General features: G+C 37.1%; 1 long non-coding RNA gene across 1 annotated transcript in view; it reads right to left on the reverse strand.

Moving 5' to 3' along the window:
* Positions 1-4,866: 4,866 nt before the first annotated feature.
* Positions 4,867-7,500, reverse strand: part of LOC149132357 (uncharacterized) — a 24,890-nt gene continuing 22,256 nt past the window's right edge. Inside the window, exon 2 of the long non-coding RNA XR_016244637.1 lies at positions 4,867-5,223. This is a non-coding gene — a long non-coding RNA (uncharacterized LOC149132357). The remainder of the gene's footprint in view (positions 5,224-7,500) is intronic.

Genomic DNA, 7,500 nt, shown 5'->3' on the forward strand with positions numbered 1-7,500 from the left:
ATATTACAGATATTACACACGAACCTGTGTATCACATAGCTAGCAAGAGGCGATGGCCTCTTGGAGCTAATCAACGGCAATATTCGTCCAAATTTTGGGACTGCCATGTTGGCTTGGCGATAACTATTAATATCCAGTACCGCTGCCGTAGTCTCCTTTAGAGAGACTTAGAAATATGAATATATATATATATATATATATATATATATATATATATATATATATATATATATATATATAAGCATTTATGCAGATAAACAAATTTGACACATCAAATATATTAAATATGTTAAATACATCAAATACAAATATGTATACATGTAAAATAAGAGAAAGTAAAAGGTGAAAACTTTCAAATAATGAATTTTTATTTATAAATATAAAGATATTTATATCAATAAATCTAGCTTATACACGCACGCACGCACACACACACACACACACACACATACATACTCTTTTACTCTTTTACTCTTTTACTTGTTTCAGTCTTTTGACTGTGGCCATGCTGGAGCACCGCCTTTTAGTCGAGCAAATCGACCCCAGGACTTATTTTTAGACGCGTAGTACTTATTCTATCGTTGACTTTTGCCGAACCGCTAAGTTACGGGGACATAAACACACCAGCATCGGTTGTCAAGCGATGTTGGGGGACAAACACACACATACAAACATACACACACACATACATATATATACATATATACGACGGGCTTCTTTCAGTTTCCGTCTACCAAATCCACTCACAAGGCTTTGGTCGGCCCGAGGCTATAGTAGAAGACACTTGCCCAAGATGCCGCGCAGTGGGACTGAACCCGGGACCATGTGGTTGGTAAGCTAGCTACTTACCACACAGCCACTCCTACGCCTATACATCTACATCAGTTCAATAAAATTAAAACATGGTAGGGCTTTCACGTTTTTTTATTATGGTGTTTTAACATTAAAAAAGTATTTTGTAATGTTCATAAAGTTCAATTAACGCTTTCATACGTTCGTAGTAATCATCAAATTTAAAAATGTATTTAACTGACAGTTGAGTTCTTGACAACTGTAGTACCTCTTAGAATGCTCCAATAAGCTGAATTTTTGGAATACGGTTTTGACCAATCCGCATGCAGCTTAAACGTCACGGTTTGCCGGGCGTACCGATATTCTGTAGTTTGTTTATATTCATATGTTAAAGATACTTTTTAATCCACATCATTAACTGGTTGTTATATTATTGTTGTTTAAATCCAATATCACCAAAACCAACAAATATACTATCACACATTGTGCCAACCTAACAAAAGAGAAACACCGACGGGATTGTTTACAATGTTCTACATACATGAATAAATTTTAGACTATAAAATAACCCAAATTTAATAATTGAAAAAATGTTTCTAAAACATATTTCCATAACAACCGACTACGAAAACCTAAATACCACTCCACTCAAATCCACACAGTCGAAGATGTTTTTGTGGTCTCTTATATTTCCTCCTTCGCGTCACTTTCCGAATAACTTCTGCTAGCTGTCCTAGCACTTGTTCTGGCACCAGGTATTGACCGAGAGAAGAACTCCGTAGCAATGTCGGACAAGCTTCATCGAGTCTTGTTGATGTTACTCGAATATATCACTTATATCAATCCATCATCTCTTAATATCCGGTTGAGATGGAGACCATCCAATATGGAACCATGCCGATCAGTCGATATCGAAAGTAAACAGTTTTACGAGATACAGTTCTAATCCATTGATCCCAACGTACACAGGTCACATTGATCCCCTACTAACATTGCTACGTTTATGACCCTGCCCACTTCCTACCTTTTCTCTGAGATCTTCTAACACAAAGTCACGCTTACTCATCCGACCTTGCATATTGAACCTCTGCTTCTTGGGCAGAAAACTTACAACTCTTCTGCAAGTCTACAAGGTATACAAATTATTCCTCCCACTCAGCGTGTCCAGAGAAGCTTTGTCTACAACATCTTTCACTACCCACCTGTATCCAGCATGAATTGGGAGGTTAATCTGAAAAAAAACATAAAGACGGAGCGGTCACAGCTGCATTTGTTCACGTGCTTGCTTGATAACGTCAAAAATGCGGCTTAAAAACAACAATAAAAACTCCAGCAACAGAATCAACAGTAACAGCAACAATAACAGCCACAAAGTCCCTGCAAACCAAAAATCAGTTATTAATCAACTAACAAACCAACCTAATAACCAGAGGAAGAATGACAAGTATATCACAGCTAAATATCAGTAACAGCTTGTAGAAATGACTTCATACATACATACATGTATGTATGTACATACATATATATACATACATACATGCATACACACATACATATCTACATGCATACATAAATCTATATATATATATATATACACAGGGTGTTCCAGAAGTCTTGGACACATTTTGACATTGAATATCTCGAAAACTATTAAGGACATGAAAACGCATCTGATATATTCTGAAAGCCTGCAATTTAAAGTTTTTTTTCATGGAATGTTCAAAGATGTGCAATGTGAGCAATGTTAGTCACACGGCCCACATCAAGCCCATAGTCCAATTCTTGCCAAACGTGTTCGAGCATTGCGTTGTAGATGGTTGCAGCAGCTTTCCTTATTCGGGCCTTCAGTTCATCCACGTCTTTTGGAAGGGCGGGGGGCACATAGACCAGTCCTTTCACAAACCCCGACAAAAAGAAATCGCAGGGTGTGAATTCTGGAGACCTGGGAGGCCAGGGCATGAGAACGCGATCATCTCGCCCAGACCGTCCAATTCATCTGCCTGGCAATATATGCGGTAAATCATATCTATTTGTAAAAAATGCTGGTGAATTATTCCATTGCTACTCAGAGTTTCTGACTGCGCATGATCATTCCAAAGTGATTTTTGTTTAGTGAGAAATTCTGAGTTCTGCTCAAGTGGACGTTCAGGTCTTTCTTTGTCTGTCTGTCTGTCTGTCTGTCTGTCTGTCTGTCTGCCTGCCTGCCTGCCTGTCTGTCTGTCTGTCTGTTTGTCTGTCACAATATGTATGTATATTATCTATATGTACATATGTACATTTATGTGTGTGTCTTTGCGTGTGCGTGCGTATGTATATGTATCCTTACATGTAAACAAACACAAAACACGCATGCATGCGCACACACACACACACACACACGCACACACGCACACACACAGATACACACATTTATACACACACAAGCACACACGAGCGGACATATGAACAAATACACGTCTGTATACGGGCCTGTACAATATGTGTATGCATACGTGATAACATGCATGTGCGATTATATGTGTCTGAATATCTCTCTCTCTCTTTCTCTCTCCCCTCTTCCTTCCTTTCTCTTTCTCTCTCTTCCTCTCTCTTTCTCTTTCCCTCTTTGTGTGTCTATGTGTACGTGCGTGTGTTGCGTTTGTGTGTATGTGTGTTTTGTTTACATGCATCTGCCTGCCTTGCACGTATATGTCCTGATATCTAAGACACATCTTAGACGCAAGATCTGTCTTGCTAAATTTGTCAATTTCCTTAGTAATACTATACACACCTCAACGATTGCATGTCTGTACATAGCTAAGCATCTGCATGTGTACATTTTTATGTCTGTATGTGTTTATATGCGTTGCACATTTCATTCTTGTCTGCAATATATTCATATATGCGCGCTTGTGTATGTATGTATATATGTCCACACACATGCACACACGCATACACATATACATACATGTATGCATGTGCGTATATATATATATATATATATATATATATATATATATATATATATGTATATGTGTGTATATATATATGTGTCTGTGTGTGTATATATATATATATATATGTATGTATGTATGTATGTGTGTATTATGTATGTAATAAAGATTTTATTGGTCTGTATCGTTGTTCATCTGGGTGTATATATTATCTTGATTTCATACTGTAGCCATTTCGCTGAACTGGGTGTTTATACTATGTAATTCTGCGTATAATGCGTGTGTTTGCCTAATGGCGTTCGCGTATTTAAGCGTATATATATATATATATATATATACACACATATGTATGTAAATACATACATACACACATACATACACACACACACATATATATATACATATATATATTTACATATATATATGTGTGTGTGTGTGTGTATATACATATATATAGATACATATAAATACATGAGTGTGTGTGTGTGTGTGTGTGTGTGTGTGTGTGTGTGTGTGTGTGTGTGTGTGTGTGTGTGTGTGTGTCAAGACTGATCAAACATTTTATCGGTTTGGATCAGGAATTTTATACAAAACCCCGCCACAACCAACCTGCCTTCTTCCTTTGACAAGCAGAACAATTTTTAGAAAACCAGGAACCGGCTGTCAAAGAATACGAACTTATTCATCAATCATACCCACAATGCATTTGAAGTTCTATACTCCTAAACAGGCGTGTATAACACACATGGTATATATCGGCCGGTGTATATCTTACCTACTAAAGACACCATTGCTTAGATTCAGCGTCTTTAGGGTTGTGTTTTTTGAGAAGGGTGAGTGTTTATTCCGTTGTTTTTGTGTGTACTTCTGTTGTTTTTCTAATATGTCGTCTAGATTTCTTCCAGCATTATGCTGATTATTTGATTGGTCGGTTTGTTCTTCGTCTTTTTAGTGATTTTTCTCCTTGATATTTTTACAATTTATCTTATATATTTATAAATTTCTCCCCCACAGAGGATGTCCAAAGACGAGTGTTCTCCTTAGTTTGGAGGAGATCTTGCTGGCTCGGTTTTATCTTTTAACTTTCAAAGAGCATACCAAACCGAAGAAAACTGTTGGTTAGAATAAGCCATACTACCAGTTTGTGGAATTCTTTTATTAAGTCATCATATCGCATCGCAGCTGAACCCCTCTATCGAACTCGACAAAATAGCATATTTCATGGCTTAAAGGATGCACTTTCTTCGAAACAACAAAAAAAAAAAATTTTTTAAATGAAGTCTCAGAAAAGCACTCCGGGTACTGTATGCGAAACTGTTTCCTATACGCTTTCTAACGTTCATGTTTTCTTAAGTATGCGCTGCTTAAGTTGGGATGCGTCTAATACGCCCGTGCGCTTTTTATACCATCAAATCCGGTAATGTTTCTCAACTGCTGATATCATCTAACCAGGTTGCGAATTGTCCGGTTGTCTGAGAATTCGGTCAATCTACTACTCCTGAAATGATATTTTATTTACTAATTTTGAAAGAATGAAAGACAAATTTGACCTCAACCAACATCGGGTGTTTGAACTCAGGATTAGAGAGTCACAACAAATATCGTAGAGCATCTGAAGACTCATCCACTTTGCCGTCTTTGCAGTATCAAAAATGATGTAAAGCAGAAAGAGAGAGAGAGAGAGGGGGAGGGAGAGAGAGAGAGAGAGAGAGAGAGAGAGAGAGAGAGAGAGAGAATACAACAACAAGAATAATGAATGAATAAATAATAAATAATTGCCTCAAGTTTTGGAACGAGGCCGATACATCTAGGGGATAGAGTAAGACGATTACATCGACCCCATTATCATCTGGTACTCATTTTATTGACCCTCAAATGGTGAAAGCAAGTCGACCTTCACGAAATTTGAACACCGAACATAAAGAACCAGAAATAAATAATAATAAATAATTCCTTCCCATTTCGGCACAAGGACAGCAGTCTTGAGGAGAGGGTCGAGCTGTTTACATCAACTCAAGTGATACTTATTCAAGTGATACTTATTCAAGTGATACTTATTCAAGTGATACTTATTCAAGTGATACTTATTCAAGTGGTTCCGAAATTATGAAAGGCAAAGACGAATTCTGCGGGATTCAAACTGAGAACTTAAACATCAAAGTAGAAATGCTGCTAAGCATCTTGTTCGGCGCCGTAACGATTCTTCCGGCTCCCCGCCTTAATATAAATAATAATGGTTTCAAGTTTTTGTCATAGGGCCTGAAATATGAAAGGAGAGGCTCGTTGATTACATCAACCTCGACTGGTACTTATTTTATTAACCCCAAATGTTAAAAGGCAAAGTTGACCTCGGCGGAATTTGAACTGCGAACAGAAAGACAAACGAAATGCCGGAGTGCTAATGATTCTGCCAGCTCGCCGCCTGAAAAATAAATGTTTGTTTCAAATCTTGGTTCAAGGTCAGCGATTTCGAGGGAGGTGGTAATGCGATTACGTATACCCTAGTGCTCAACTGGTGTGCCATAGACCTCGAAAGGATGAAAGCAAAGTCGACCAAAGTTGGATTTGATCTCAGAACGTAAAGACGGACGAAATGCCGCTAAGCACTTTTCCCGGTGTGCTAACGATTTTGCCGGTCATAGTATAGCGGGATTTTTTGTCGAAGTGTGTGTGTGTATGTGTGCTGAGGAGAAAGACTTTTCTAGAAGTTAACGGAAAGGAGTTGTAGAATTCTGTTTTATTTATTTCAGAAAAGAGACGAGAAAACTGATAATAAAAGAAGAATTATAGGTAGGGGGTGGATTAAAATTTTGTTTCTTGTTTCTTTTTTTTCTTTTTTTTTTTTGTTACTGTGATGAAGTGAATGAGTTTAATGACCTAAGATAAAAAAATCAAAAGGAAAACTTTGAAGAAAAAAGGGAATAAAAAAGAAAACCAGATACCAAAACAAATAACAAAAAAAAAACTGCTACAAGGACAGGGAACAAAACATGCAATTAAAAACATCAAACTGAAGTAGCTGAAAGATCAAAGAAGAAAAACAAAATTGCATCAATAGAAACAGGTCATTGTCTGAATCAACAAAAACATCTTTTTTGCCCATTTTCCTCCTTTTCTTTTTCTGTCAACAAGTGAGATTTTACGAGTCTTTGACTAACAAGAAAATCGGGCAAATCTCATGGATTACAGCTTACCGTTTATGCAATTAAATTTACTTTATTTCATGCTGTGTGGGTAAGAAGATTGCTTCCCAATCACATGGCTTTTGGTTCTGGCCCGATGTGCGGCACCTGGAGTTAATGTCTGTATCTATAGCCCCGGGATAACCAAAGTCTTACGAGCGGATATAATAGACGGAAACTCAATAAAGCTCATCGTATATGTGTATACATCTATGGGAGTATCTTGTTTGTCTCCAACCATCATCTGACAACCGGCGTTAGTTTGTTTACGTTACTGTAAAATAGCGGTTCAGCAAATGTCCTTTATGTTTGAAATCTTAATTGTTAACATGACGTAGTATGTCATAAGTGTCTGTATATTGTGCTTATATATATATATGCACACAACAGAAAATAGTTCGAAATGTAGATAGATAGATAGATAGATAGATAGATAGATAGATAGATAGATAGATAGATAGATAGACGGGTGAGAACATACCAAACACTTCCAGAAACTTAATATCAAATATATTATTCAGTATCACTACTTTGCTATCATGTTCTACAGATATCGTTATATGCATGCATATGTGTACACACACACACACTTA

This window comes from Octopus bimaculoides, chromosome 16, assembly GCF_046866305.1.
Source record: "Octopus bimaculoides isolate indiv1 chromosome 16, ASM4686630v1, whole genome shotgun sequence".
NCBI lineage: Eukaryota > Metazoa > Mollusca > Cephalopoda > Octopoda > Octopodidae > Octopus > Octopus bimaculoides.